This window comes from Manacus candei, unplaced genomic scaffold (assembly GCF_025592945.1).
Source record: "Manacus candei isolate 608988 ecotype Guabito, Panama unplaced genomic scaffold, ASM2559294v1 h1tg000027l, whole genome shotgun sequence".
Lineage (NCBI taxonomy): Eukaryota > Metazoa > Chordata > Aves > Passeriformes > Pipridae > Manacus > Manacus candei.
In genome coordinates, this window is record NW_026138075.1 from 3,167,587 (window position 1) to 3,183,684 (window position 16,098).

Sequence of the window (16,098 nt, forward strand, 5' to 3'; positions counted from 1 at the left end):
TTTAAGAAAAACTATGTCTGTAGTATTTTTTAAATCCTTTTAGGTGCCAACAAACAACAATGATTTTTTCTAGTTTAATAATAAGCTAATTAAGATACAAAACCCAACAAAGTTATTTTTAAAAGCTCTGGGTAGTAACAGCATAATGGTTTCATTACCTAAAGTTCAGTCACAAAAAGGACAAAATATCCCTCTTATGTATGCCGAAGAGCTTTTCAGTTTAAAAAAAAAATCAATACTATATTCACACTAGTGTTGGCTTGCATAAAATACTGACTAGAGTCACACTGGTGGTTTTACATAAAGACTTAAAAAGCAATCTTGGTCGTCTGAAAGGTTCTAATTGTTTTTTCCCTTTCCTGAAAGAGTAATGAAAGGACAACTAAAAAGCAGAACTATATAGTTATTTTATAACTGGCACTAACAAATTTCACCAATTACAGAGTCCATTCTGTAAGCAATGAATGTGTGGCTCCCAATTAATCTAGTGTACCTCCAGGCAAGGTCTAAATCAGCTGGATACAGCTAAAGCAATTTGCACACAGCTAAAAGCAAATTGGAAAATAAGTGTTTCACGCTACTGCCTATCTTTTCAAGCCAAATACACAATCAGTATTCTGGCAGCAGCACTCTGTCATGTTATTTGCAACTATCAATTTTAATTATAACAATTATTGATTAGTTGGGAAAGTGAATAATCTAATGTTCAAATGAGGCTGGCGTGGCTGCTGGGGATCATTTTCCCTTTCATGCACATGTGCGTTCAGTGTTAGGAAATATCAAGCAAAGAATATACCTGCACCCCAGTGATGAGCTCAAATAACTATCATTGAACTTGTAGCCGTGACACTTTTTTTTTAATTTTGTTTATAACGAAGCATCCAGTTTTAGAATTCACCACTCTGCTGTACAGAAAGGTTGATATGAATTGAATTAGGGCATAAGAGGTCTCACTGAGGAACAGAGGCAAATACTTTCAAACTTGGGCACCTAAAGCCAAACTCCTATTTTCTTACTTAACCACCCAGAGTGCTCCTGTTGCCCATTGACACCAGCTGTTTTGCTAACCTCTTTACTTTTAGACTCACGCTGTTCCTTGTAGAACAATGCTTCTCTTGGAACAGAGAGAAAGGAAATATCCAGCCCTAGCTGCACTAACAAGAGCTTTATGTGTTTCAGCTAAATAAATAGCTGGGGGAAGAGGACAGCCTGACTTGACCTGGGTTACAGCCACAAAGACTGAACATAAATTTTCTGTATCTGAATTTGTGGTACAGGTTCATCTCCACTACTAACCAGTTGCCTCATGTAGCGTTGCTGAAGACATGCTGTTTCCATCTGAAGTGACCCAGTAAACATTCAGCTAGTAATTACTGTACCCCAAAGAAGCCCTTCAAGTGCTCTGCACGCTGCCTGTGCTGAGAGTGGGAGAGTAATAGGAGAGTTTTCCTGTCACATGTGCTCTACACCCTCATGGCTGAATGTGTCCACTTTGCTGGGGACACGTCCTGTGGCACAGAGCTGCCCACGCCTGCCCCAGGCTGGGGAGGGCTGGGGCACAGCCTCACCACCTGGTTGGCTGCTTCTCACATGGGCATAACTTTCGTTTTTTAAAAAGGTTAGGACAGTAACTGGTGTTTAGCAATATCCTCACCTCTGGGCTGCCATTGAGGTCAGATGAGTGGGATCAAATACAGGATCGCAACGTTGCCCATTTACCTGCTTTTGAGTTTAAAGCCGTGTAATACATATGGAGGATAAAAAACATTCGTGGGGAGTTTTGCAAATAATGGCTACTGAATAACTGGAATAGTAGGTGGTGCATTGCAATATGGTTGGGAAACTGGATGGATGTGAAAGTGGGAAGGTCAGCTGCTACAATCAGGTGTCAAGAGAGAATAATTTCAAAGACCTGCACAAGGATTTAGCTATGCAACTCCCACTGTCTTGACAAAGCCTTCATCTAATCATCTGTTTTGAAAATGTGAGGGAATGCATCCTTGAGTTAGACAAGTAGATCCCTCTGCTTAATCACCAGCAAAAAAATGTGTTTACACTGCCTTATACTGAAATAGAAAAAAAAGGAAAGGAAAAAACTAGCAGAGACATGGGAATGAATCTTGAGTGTACCACACATGGGAAAGCCAGTGACTGATAACAAAAGTGCTCTCTCAGAGAAAAAAAATAGTAGAACAATAGATACATATATGTGAGATCATCTGGGGATCAGATACAGCTTCAGCACATGTGCACACACAGTAATACTGTTGTCTGACATGCCTCCTGCTCTGTCTTTTGTCTTTCTGAACTCTTGTTTGGAGTTTAAATTATTTTACCCTGCCCACCAAAGCTTCCAACCTGCTCAACTTAGTGCTGTACAAATGCATTTACAGAGAGAATCCTGTCCCTAACATTTTCTTTCTTCTATTCTTTCTCTTTTGTTGTGTTGAGGGAAAAAAGCCCCAAATACAGCAATATCCTGTCTAGTAATACTTATCACTATAGTATCTTGTAATAGAGAATCATGAAAAGTTATAGACTGCAGTCCTTTAATCTGGTGTATAACAGTGTGATTTGTATTTTGTTAAACTATAAATTGATAATCTCACAGCCTCTGCATTATTTAAAATATAGTATTAATATTAAAATTGCTGTGCCTGTCCATAACTTTGGGATCAGAAATGTATCTCAAGGGATCCCACTCCATCTGCAAAAAGTGCTTTTCACTTCAGATTAATATATTTTCCTTTACCCTGTCAGCCTATGCAGATGGAGCAGGCCTCAAGCCACACGGGGTCAAGTAGGAGCCCAATTAGGCAGAGTTATTTTTAAGTTCTGGAGGGCACAGGGTCAGCACACTGGAGAGATTTAAGCACCTAAAGATGTAGATAGGTGCCTCGTGTATTTTCAGAAGTGCTATCACACTGAAGTCAAGGGGAGTTAGGCATCTGGCAACTATCTTGTGAAACACATTTTGAGATGCCTGTGAAGAGCCTAAATGCTTTTGGAAATCTAGCTTCTCTTGCCATAGGAAGGTTCAGGCCACACAGTTAAGGCCACCAGTGGTTTCATTTTCCCACTTCCACAGTCTCAGGTCTGCTGTTTAGCTTCATGGCCAAGATTTACATGGCAGCCCCTGGACACGCTTACATTGTTCGGGAGATCATATGTGCACTGGCTATCCTGGGAGTCCAAAGTGCTGGGGACCAGGAGGCAGGAAAGCCGACGGCCATGGGTGAGTCAGCTGCACTCAGACATGGCATGGGGATCTCTAGTCTGCTCTGTACCCTGGATAAGGGAAGATCAAAGAACATAAACCCAACCACTTTCCATCTAGCTCGATCATCAGTAGTGACCATGAGTAAATGCCTAGGGAAGAGCAAGAGTAGAGAATATATCTCAGCTAATACTCTTCCATCTTCTGACTATTTTTAGTCAGGGAGTTTCTAGTGTAGTTTCTCTATGTAATAATTTACAAACCTCTTTTTTTTAACCCCAAAGTGCTTTTTGAATTTTGTCTTGAATTCAGTACGAGCTTTTTGTATCTACAATGTCCCTGTTTGCCAAGGAGTTTCCCATATGCTTTGCCCACCACGCAGAGACCCTCTCTCTGTCCTTGATTCAGTCCTTCTTCCTTTTATTTGATGACCCTGAATTCTTGTACTCGAATTAGCCAAAAAACAATTTATCTCCTAGTCTTCTTCCCTCCATAGCTCTCATGATTTTCTAGACTCTAACATATTCCACCTTTAGTCATCTTTATTCCACACTAAAGACTCCCAGCCCAGTACTTTTTTTATTTTTTCCTATATGGAACCTACTAATGATCCTTGTCATTATTCTCTGAAACTTTTCTGTTTCTAATAGATCCTTTATAATTTTAGAGGCTCATATCTATCCTTCTGCTGTAAAACAGCCTATTTATTCCTACCTTTAAGTTCCTAATTCTAGCAAGGTGTCTTTCCAATATATGTTTTTATAGTTTTTAGTCTCTTTAAAAGGGCAAGGTGGATGTCCCTGTCAAAAGTTTTTTGGAAAGCCAAGTAGACGATATCGTAGGGGCAATCTGGTTGAATCACCCTATTCCATGTGCTCATCGATCCACTGACTGTCGAGAGGTTTGTAAGGCAGGACTGCCCTTGCCAGAAACAGTATGCAGGAACCAAGCTTGAAAATGCAACCAGCATGAAAGGGAAGTAAAGTCACTTAGAGTTGAGGGCACTTTGATGTTTTAATCTTATACTGAGAATTGTCTTGAGATTTTAGATACATTTCAAATAGGGCAAATGAAACATAGTTGTTAGGAGACTTTTTAGAAAACAACTCAGGAAGATGAGAAATGTGTACCCTCAGCCGTATTTTGTTAAATCTACCTCCTTGTTTTGCTCTTAGAATCACATACTACTTCCTGCTGGAAGAGACCTGTGAAGGTGGGTAGTCCAGCATCCAGCTCAAAGAAGTTTTGATTAGAAGAGGTTGCTTGGGGCTGAAGAAATTTATCTTCAGGGATGCAAATCCCACACCTTTCTAGGCTTCTGTTCCAGTATTTCACCACCTTCATGGGGAAAATTACCTATGTCATACCTAGTTGAATTTTCCCATGTTCCAGCTTGTATCTTTTGTCTTTTCTTCTTCCTCTGTCTAGCTTTGGGAAGGGTCTGCCTCTGCTTTCTCTACACCCTTCCATTAGATAGCTGTAGACAGCAGTCAAATCTCCTTTCCTCCTTCCTTTCTCAGGGCTGAACAAACCCAGTTCTTTTTGACCATAAAGAGGTGATGTGGCACAAAGAGGTCTGACTGCACCAGCAGCAGCAGGATGTTTCAGCTCTTGTTCTTAGTAACGAATGGGACAGGACCAGGATGCGAGTGTTATCCACATGGAGTTGAAATAAATCCTTAACAAGTTTTTTAATTAGGTTACTCAAAAATAGGCAGTTAGATCTAAAGAATTGCATGAGAAGTGAGCAACTAATTAATTCCTGGAGCATCGGTTGAATGAAGTAATATCTACAGTACGTACCAGGGCGGAGAGCATGTGCGCTACAAAGTTCAATCTTAATAGAATAATGATCCAGAGGAGGTCATCAAAAGCTCATGGAAATTAAAGAAATGCAGGATACTCCAACTTAGACTGAAGTGATTTCCATTTGAATGGATCTGCAAGGACCAGATGAGGTTTTAACTACTAGTTAGCATACCTGAGGTCTTACAACCTCCAGCAGCTGTGTCTCGCTCTTGATATTCCTGTGGTTTCTAGCAGAAGGGATGGAGCTCTATGGTGGGGAGCCAGAGAGAGTCTTCACCAGGGTGCTGGGTGTTAGATACCACATCTCATAGTTCTCTTCTTAAGCCTACCATCAAGTAAAGTGAGAAGATGAGTCTTTTCAGTTTGCTGATGATACACAGATTCATCAGATGTCTCAAAATCGCCAGCCCTTGTTCTCGTAGGTGACTTTAACCTGCCAGATGTCTGCTGGGAACTCCACAGAGCGGAGAAGAGGCAGTCTAGGAGAGTCCTAGAGTGTATAGGGGATAATTTCCTGCTCCAGCTGGTAAATGAACCTACCAGGGATGGAGCCCTGCTAGACCTCCTGTTCACAGAGAGGGGCTGGTGGGAGATGTGGTGGTCGGTGGACATCTGGGTCACAGTGACCATGAAATAATAGAGTTTTCAATACTCAGGGATGCAAGGAGGGCCATCAATAAAACCTCTGCGTTGGACTTCTGAAGGGAAGATTTCGACCTATTTAGAAGACTAGTTCAGAGTGTACCCTGGGAGACAGCCCTTGGAAACAAGGGGGTTCAGGAGGGATGGACGTACTTCAAGAAGCAAGTTTTGAAAGCACAGGAGCAGGCTGTCCCACTGTGCCGAAAGGCAAACCGGTGGGGAAGACGATTGGTCTGGCTGAAAAGGGAGATTTTGAAAGAAATTAGGGTAAAGAAGAGAGCCTACTGATTACGGAAAAAAGGGCTGACTGCTCAGGAAGAATTTAGGAATATAGTTAGGTCAACTAGAAAGAAAATTAGAGGGACGAAGGCACGACTTGAACTGAATCTTGCCACCTCCGAGAAGGATAACAAAAAAGTCCTTTTATAGATACATCAGTAGCAAAAGGAGGGGCAAGGAAAACCTCCACTCTTTACTGGACATGGGCTGGAATATAGTTATCAAAGATGAGGGAAAGGCTGAGGTATTTAACACCTTCTTTGTCTCAGTTTTCAACAGTAAGACAGGTTGTCCTGAGGACAACTGGCTTCTGGAGCTTGTAGAAAGAGACAAGAATCTGAACACCCCCCCTGTAATCCAGAAGGAAACAGTGACCTACTGAGCTGCTTGGATCCCCACAAGTCTATGGGACCAGATGGGATCCACCCAAGGGTGATGAGAGAGCTGGCAGAAGAGCTCACCAAGCCTCTCTCCATCATCTACCAACAGTCCTGGCTCACTGGGGAGGTCCCAGATGATTGGAAGTTGGCAAATGTCACGCCAATCCATGAAAAGGGCCAGAAGGAGGACCCAGGAAACTACAGGTCTGTCAGCCTGACCTCAGTGCCTGGCAAGGTTATGGAGCAGATCATCCTCAGTGCAATCACAGAGCACCTACAGGATGGACAAGGGAACAGACCCAGCCAGCACGGGTTTAGGAAGGGCAGGTCCTGTCTGACCAACCTGATCTCCTTTTATGATCAGGTGACCCACCTGGTGGATGAGGGGAAGGCTGTGGATGTGTCTACCTGGACTTCAGCAAGGCCTTTGACACCGTCTCCCACAGCATTCTCCTGAAAAAGCTGGCAGCCCACGGCTTGGACAGGGGCACTCTGTGCTGGGTTAAGAACTGGCTGGAGGGCTGGCCCAGGGAGTGGTGGTGAACGGGGCTGCATCCAGTTGGCAGCACCACCAACTAGTGGTGTCCCCCAGGGATCAGTGTTGGGCCCAGTTCTGTTTAATATCTTTATTGATGATTTAGATGAGGGGATTGAGTCCATCATCAGCAAATTTGCAGATGACACTAAGCTGGGGGGGAGTGTCGATCAGCTGGAAGGCAGGAGGGCTCTGCAGAGGGACCTGGATAGGCTGGTGAGTTGGGCTGATTCCAACGGGATGAGGTTCAACAAGGCCAAGTGCCGGGTCCTGCACTTTGGCCACAACAACCCCATGCAGTGCTACAGGTTGGGGACAGAGTGGCTGGAGAGCAGCCAGGCAGAGAGGAACCTGGGAGTTTGGATTGATGGGAAGCTAAACATGAGCCAGCAGTGTGCCCAGGTGGCCAAGAGGGCCAATGGCATCCTGGCCTGGATCAGGAACGGTGTGGCCAGCAGGACCAGGGAAGTGATTCTTCCCCTGTACTCAGCATTGGTGAGGCAGTACACATAACCTGAGTACTGTGTCCATTTCTGGGTCCCTCAGTTCAGGAAGGATATTGAGGTGCTGGAGCAGGTCCAGAGGAGGGTAATTAGGCTGGTGAAGGGACTCAAGCACAAGTCCTATGAGGAGAGGCTGAGGGAGCTGGAGCTGTTCAGCCTGGAGAAGAGGAGGCTCAGGGGAGACCTCATCACTCTCTACAACTCCCTGAAAGGAGGTTGTAGCCAGGTGGGGGTTGGTCTCTTTTCCGAGGCAACTATCAGCAAGACAAGAGGGCATGGTCTCAAGTTGTGCCAGGGAAGGTTTAGGTTAGATATTAGAAGGAATTTCTTTACAGAGAGGGTGGTCAGACATTGGAATGGGCTGCCCAGGGAAGTGGTGGATTCTCCGTCCCTGGAGGTTTTTAAGAAGAGACTGGATGTGGCACTTAGTGCCATGGTCTAGTAACCACAGCGGTAGTGGATCAAGGGTTGGACTTGATGATCTTGGAGGTCCCTTCCAACCCAGCTGATTCTATGATTCTATGATCTCTCAGTTGCTCCACAGAGCACACTGAAGTATGTTTTCCAGAGTCTGAGTACAGTACAGGGTAGGTAAAGACAAATCAGCTGAAATCAGTCTGGAGAACAGCAAAAAAAAAATATCTCTCTAAAAGAGCTGCTTTCATAAAATTCCTGCCATTTTTATAGGAAATACAATTGACAGCTCACATGAGACGCTGACCACAGCAAATCCAACAGTGACTTTCTGATTAGGTTGTGATCCAGGTCTGAAATTTAAAACATTCAGAGCCAAGAATTTTAATCCAGCTGTGTGTCCTCACATCTACAGTTCTGAAATTTATTGTAAATTTTTACCATTTCCAGAAAAGTGCATTTAGTCAGTGTCAGGAAAGGAACAATGCTGCAGATTGCAAACTTAGCTCCAATTTTGGGTTTGTTTTGCAGTTACATACATGACAGTGACTCAGGCCCCAGTGCTTACTTCAGACCAGAAGGTCTGCCTAAACATATATTGACAGCTATTGCAGGAAAAGTGAGCAAGTCCTTATGTGTTTGGCACACAGTTCTGTGACCTTTACATCTGTAGGTACTATCATCCTCTTTTGGCTTCTTCATAAATTCATTTTAGCCCCTATAGGAGTTGTGTGGCAGATAAGTGCAAAAAGCTCCCACAAATCTCCTTTAAAAGTATATCAGTATGAGTTGTATGTGTGTGTGCAGAAGAAACAGTTCTGCCTAAAGGGACCAACTAGAATCTGATCCAGTAATATTTTCAGTGTTGAATATGGCATTATTGCCAAACTGCTTACACTTCATATTTACCTTTGTTCATATTTATTTCAGAGATAATAAGATGAATCTGGTATAATGCTTCATCTTGGCTTTCAGAGATAATGGTGCTAAAAATGCAAAACAATATCAAGCAAATCAGGACAATGTGAAAAATAAATAATAAAAAAAGAACAACCTTTCCTTGACAACATTACTGCTGACAGTGACCCAGCCAAGGTGGCAGGATGCATGCATTTCACAAGAATTTAAGTCTCTTACAAGTGGGTTAGTAATGTGAGAGAGTATAGTTAAGATCTTGTGAAAAAGAGGACAAAATAGGCTCTGATGCAAATTTTAAATGACTAAAGGTTCATTGAAAAGCGTACAGGTAGACCAAATTTCACAGTCAAATGTATTTCTCTCTGCTTTTCTTATTTCTAGTATTATATATATCTATATACATTATATGTAGGTCTACTTTTAAACCGTTTAATGTATAGATATGTGTGTAGGTATGTATACATACACATGTATATGTAAAACTACAACTGATTTTCAGACATTTAAATACATGTTTTATTTTCAAAGGCATAAGTAAAATAATTTGTTAATGTCCCGATAAGTTCAGAAGCCTTAAAGTCTGTTTTTTAAATAAACTATCAAGAATTAAAGAACCTCACGAGCATATGCAGAAAAAGAATATGAATGTAGTAGTGGTGAGCTGCGGCTGACCACTGGTCTAGAGTGCACACACATTGTCTGATGTCTGTGGCAGGTTCCCCCTCTTGCTCCAGAAGCAGTAAATACCACCACTCTCATCACTGCACTGAGAGTGATCCTCTCCCTGCACCCTCCCCGGCAGGGCAGGAACAGTGATCCACTGGGAAGGAAATCAGACAGCACATGCTTGTGGAGAGCTTTGAGGTGACTTTTTATTTGCTTGAAGGACATATTTTAGGTTTTGGGCTGTGTGTTAGGTTTAGAGGATTTTAATATACTGCCTGTCAGCACAGACTTAGCCAATACTCCAGAGTGGTTGTGCCACTTTTCTTCCCCCAGCAGCATCGCTCAGTCTGGGGGGCAGTGCCAGTCAAGGGTTGAATTTGGGGCTGCAAGGATGGCATTTTCTTTGTATGCACAACAACCTTCTTTTCGGTACTTTATCTCCTACCTCCCAGCCATCTGCTCATCAAGTCCATTGTGTGTATGGATCTGTTAATGCAGTGCACATTTTGAGGAGGTAGAAGCTGCCACCACCAACGAGGTTCAAAGGGATGATGAAAATGTTATGGTGGCCAAGTTTATTTTCTTATCCTGACTCTTTTTTTTTGCTACTTCAGCTCCATTCCCCTCTCAGCAGGTGAAGTGTACAGATTTATATTCAGCGTGCCAGAGATGCTGACCTCCCTAATTAATTCAAAATTCACAGCAGTGTCAAAGGTATAGAGGCAACTTGGCCCAGTAGATCAAATGAAGAGTAAAAAATATGCTATTCCCACAGAAATTGATGGAATTTGTTTTCACCTAAAGCAGGGCTGACTGTGGTTCAATGACACTGAATTTCACAGATTTGCATTGATTTGCTAATGAGAAATTTACACCACCGTTTTCTTGCCTTTAAATTTGACCCTTTCACTTCAGCTTGAATTGATGATTACTGTGGGAACAGAAGGAACTGGATGCACTTCTCTGGAGTGAACATAATTCAGTGAGCAAACTATAAAAGAGTTTGAGAGTAAAGTAATCCAAGGATTAAAAAAAGTCAGCAACAAACAGCAACAGAAAGAGGTCTGTCTGGTAGATTGTCACTGTGACTAGTACGTGATCCCTGGCACTCCTGAATGTTGGGGAGCTGCCCCCTCATTGAAAATGAATGCTATTGAGGAGGGCTGGGTGTACACCAGCTGATTTTAATCAGCTCCTGAGAGGGGGTCTAAAATTCAGCCTACTCTCCCTGGCTCCTCTGAGTGTGCGGGCTGCCAGGGCCTTGCTGCAGGGATCTTGCTGGGAGAAGGGTGGCAGGATGCACGGATGCTGGACCCTCGCACACTGGTTGCAGGGCGAGAAAAGCCCTTGCGAGCCACATCCTTCAGGACCTGAGTTGCAGGAGAGGCACTGGGGCTTCAGAAGTGGTTCACAATGTATCGTCACTGAACCTTCCTGCATGGCTGACCTGCTTTAGCTAAAAGGAAGAAAGCCCACATTAGCACGAGAGCAAAGGAAGTCAAAATGATCTCATTCATAGAGCTTTCTCCCATCTATGTTAAGGGGAGTTTGTCCCCACAGAATAGCATGTCTTTCTCTGGGCCACACAGGGCTGTCTGCCTAATTTTCCTCATTCTTAACCTTTGCCTCTCCATGGGACTGAAGTGCAGGACAATGCCAGGATACTGAATTCTTCCCTTATATCTTAGCTACAATAGTGAGGAGGTGGCAGGGTTAAAAATGTTTGCACACCCATGGGACAGCTTGAATTCAGGGAACTGTTCTGGCATTGCTTTCTCTGAGCTACAAGGACTGACCAGCTGAAGTATATGCATCTCCAGTAGAGAGTACGTACAGAGCAGTATAAACCTAAGTGTAAGCTATCGTTTATTGATGATAAAAAATAGCATCTAAATAATAAAAGTCCCCAAAGCAAAACTTTCATCTAATACTACTAATTGCCTTTGAATTAGTTTTCTATAATGCCACATTAGCACAGCAGCGCATTAATTATTGAGCACTATTTAAATCATTCTGAACTAAGTAATGCATTCATTTACTACCTGCTTTAGATGGGAAATACCTCTTGTAGTATGTTATGCTTTTAAAATCTTTATTATTTAAAATAATATCTTTTCTTTGTATTCCACCCATCATAGTTGTGAATTTTTGTGAAGACAATGCTGCAATTGAACTGCAGATTCAGAAGAAAAGTATTTGTCATATTTTTATTCTACTAACTAATATTTTTTAAAAACTATGCCTCTTAGCAAAGTTTTTTTTTTGCTGTATTGTTGGACAGCTTAGCAAATTGCTTTTTAAAAGAGTCTGCCTGGGTTGAATTAATTATATATAATGCTAATAAACTAAGTATTCATAAAACTCTATTGATTGTGCCAACATGGGTCTTGAATCCATCTCACTATTGAATAGCTAATGTTTACATTCCTCTGGAAAAGAATGTAGCCTTTATGTGACTTTATGAACTAACTGTACAGTGTAAAAGGTGAAATTACCTTGCCTAAAAGTAAAAACAGAGATATACCATAGTAGAAGTATATTAGCAACAACTTCATTCCTTTACTATTATATATACCTTTTGTGTTGTCTTATAAGAAATGCACTCAGATATCTATTCAAGTGAATTTATCAAACAAATACCTTCCCCAGGGTTTTTAAGGTGGTTAAACAAGAGATTCAGCTCCTACACAGAGACATCTGAAGCTGCAGGTCAAAATATCATGGCCTGAATAAATAAACACTCCCCAACAGACAAACATATGTTCTCATAGAGGGCAGGCTAGTGAAGGTACCTGCGTTACAGGCCCACCAGACCTCACCATGCTCAGCTTCTGTATCCATTTGTGCATGAGCAACACAATATTGCACATGCAGGAAGTTGCTGGGAAAAGGGGAGAGTTACCATCACTGGTGCTTGTTCTGACATATGTACTGAGGATATTCTTCACAATTTGGACAGTATTTTTAATTTCTTTTTCCTCTATAGCTCTCCCGTTGTTCCATGAGCTAATCTATAGGATACTCTAAGACCTAAGAACCTCCAAAGAGCTTCTTAGGGACAGAATGAGTTACAGGAGCATCTACATTTGCTGTGCCAATTTGCATCATCCATCCTCAAGTGCTCTACACAAACTTTGAAAGAGCCGCCTTTGTGTCCTCCCATTGCATATGGCGTTAAACTGAAAACAGTTAGAAGAAATCACAGTTACCCCGAAGTAGATGCAGATCCAGAATGTCATGAGCTTTACTATTGTCCCTAGCAAAACTGTGGTACAGGTCCTCTAATGAGCTATTGTTTCCAGGCATGTGAAGGACAACAGTGTGACTGGGAAAAGCCAACACATGTTTTCCAAGGATAAATGGTGCATGACCTATCTTGTCACTATCTATGGTGAAACAACTTAGTGGTGGGCAGAGAGCTGAGGATATCACTTTCTTCAATTTTAGCAGGATGTTTGATGTAACCCTCCATAGTGTCCTTGCTGATAACCCATTATAAGGGCTGATCACACAGACCACAAATTGCATGGAAAACTGTGTTACCTGGCTGGTGGTGGTCAGTGGCTCAAAGTCAAACTGTCTGCTGCTCATAAGCAGAGCTCCACAGGGTGAATACTGGGACCAGCAGTGCTCAATATCCTTATAAGTGACCCAGATGCTAGTAATAATGCACCTGTTGCTCCAGGTTTGTGTGTGACGCAACAGGAGAAGCTGTGAATACACAGGAGGGAATAGCCACTTGTAGAGACACAAGATTGGATTGTAAAGAGCTGTGCGAGGTTCAACAAGGGGAAATGGGAATTCCTGCTCCTGGGACACAGTAGTCAAAAGCAAAGGCACAGTCTGCCTGGAGGGACTCTGGGGTTTCTGATGGGCAGCAAGGTGAGCATGAGGTAGCCGTGTGCTTTAGAAGCAAGGCAGGCTAGTTCTGAGCCACATCAGGACAAATTTCATTCTTGACGTGACACCAGTTTAAAATCCGGATAGTCAGACTCATATACCATATTTGACAGGGCCCTATTTCTTCATTCTCAGATTTCTCTTTTCTAATCACTTGTTCCATTCTGTTGCTTCTGATGTTTTATATTCCAATTCTGAACACTTGCAGTGATAATATTGTCTTCCTCTGGATTCCTTACTTCATGCTATTTGCATATAGACCTATGAAAACCTCAGTTTTTATTTCACTGAGATGATATTTTTCCACATAAACTTCTGACATTTAAATCTTCAGGACAATATTCCCTTTGTGAGAAAATCCTTTAACTTCATAACCTCAGCCCTCACTAATATTTGCACTCATGTTGGAACTATGCCCTTTTCCCCAAGCTGTAAATTTCCCCAGGTGATTAATAACTGCAGAATGTTGAAGCGTTTGATGGATTATGAAATTGTTTAGTTGACCCCCTTGTAGGGCAGGATTGGAAGGAACATATGGAAGGAAATCTGAATGTTGTGTCTCTAATTAGAGATCCTTCCATGAATTTGTTAGTCTTATCAGAACTAATGGAACACATCATAATATTGCATAAACATAAAAGCCCTCAGCAGAACTTTCCAACACTAAGTGGGAGACTCCACACATCAATGATATGTTGTTTTGATGGATGACCTCAACAAAGTTGGCAGAAGAAATCTTCCAAAACAGACCTTATAATTTTGAAGCATGAAACGTATTTTTCACAATACTGAGATGATATCATGTAAAGAAGACCCAAAGATAGACATGCCTTTGTAAGCACAGAGGAGTACAGTACAATTTTAGAAGTGTCTAAAGCCTATCATTATATAAATCATAAATTCAATGGTTTTCGAAGTATGCTCACGCTCATAATCAACAAAAAAGGTTTCTGTGTAAGTACTGCTAGAAAGCTTTGCAAAGCTTCAAATCACTGTTTTGAGTTGGGTGAGTATGGACAACTAGCTGTTCTGCAATTGGCACTTTGAGGAACCACTATAACAATCTGCAGTTTGAGTTTGATGAGATTAGTATGAGGGGAACTCACTTCTGAAGACAATCAGAGCCTGGGTCACAGGCCCTAGCCAGGTTTTGCTTCTCTTTTTTTGGTTTGGGGTATTTTTGTTGGTTTTCGTCTTCCCCCCTCCCCCCCACCTCCCACCCCCAGGTAGTCAGTTCAGGCCTGGTTTTTCCATTCTGCCTTGTGTGGCTGTGACTAACACTTCCTGTGGGGGTACATTCTAGGTGAATTTTCAGACTTTTTATTTTCCAGGGGTTTTTCTGAGAATTTATGCCTACAAGGATGTTGATGCACACCTTCCAGCTCTTTCCATATCTGAACTGCCCATAATCCTCAGCTGCTACTACTTCCTGAAAGCCAGTTTGGGAGCTGGCATTATTCAGCACCAAGCAAAAAGAGTAGCTATATCACCGGAGTACTTAGGAGTTACTGTTTTGTTCAGTCTGAAGTACTGATCTGAGGAGAACACCTTTTGGGTAGAAGAAATATTTTCAGGTATGTGACATGCTATTTCCAATGCCTATATGTCATTCATGAAGTAATGTCTATACATTACTGTGCAAGAAAACATGCTGTTTTGTCTGCATCTCTTTTCAGACTGTGTTTCAGGTTCACTGTCCATGACATTTTCCTTCTGGATTGTTTCATCCCACTAAAACCAGGGCACCTAATTATTTTTAGCCTGAATGTAAGAGGTGAAAGGAGATGTCTTGTTCATTGTCTTTGCCAAGAGCAGTTAGACTGGCTAATGGAAGCCAGTTGTCTCAATCTTTCTCTGAGAACAGGGTATGAGCATTTTGACCAGGGTAACAAGGTGGTGAGTAACTTGACAAGTGAGCAAAGTTTTATCAGAAAATAGGCGTCTTCTCTGGACCTACCTGCTCTCTCTCTCTACTTCATTGATGAGCTGATTTTGAAAAACAAGAGAGTAATGAAGAAGAGGAAAGGAGTCCAGCTGCCTCAATCAGAAACTGAGCCTGCAGAATCACTGAGGGGAGGAAGATAAACTCTAATTGAGAGACATACACAGGTATTCTTGTTTGTGGTGTGGTTCCTTTATTGTCTGAGAATAAAGTGTTGTAAAAATTCCTTCCTTGCGTGTTCTTTTCTTTAATGATGGTTTCACAGGAGAAATGCTTTTGACCAGAAAGCCATGAAAGAGAAACCCTTAGAAATCTATATGAACTACCAAGGAAACTTTGTGATGGAGAATATCTTCACCGATGTGTCCAAGACCCTTTTCCCAAGGGAGAATGAGGCTCTCATTGAAGCACTGTACCCAGATTATACACAGGTAGCTCATAAGTAGAAAATATTTGGGATCATTTGTCGGGAGAATCACAAGATCCAAACCCTGGGTAGACTGATTGGCAAGCATGTGGTAAGACTCAGACAGTGCTATGGTGTAAATAAAGCGAGAGGTGAAAGAGCGAGATGGAAGAATAGTATTTCTGTCAGTGTAAAACTATCCTCTGAAGCATGACAGGAAGAAGGAGCTCATCAGGAATGAGAGGGTGGGAGACACCATATGTTGGATAGGAAAAGATGTAGGATTAGGATGTAGGGAAATCCCCTAATGAGAAAGAGATAAAGGAAGGGATTCAATGGCAAGAAAAAGGAGACTCTGGGGATAAAGGACACAGAAAAATCAATGTGGAAGGAAAAAAAAACAAAGAAAGAAAGAGTAGAATGCCATGAAAAGAATCAGACAAAAGAAAATAAGAGAAAGATCATAGGAAAAGGAGAAAAACTGTGT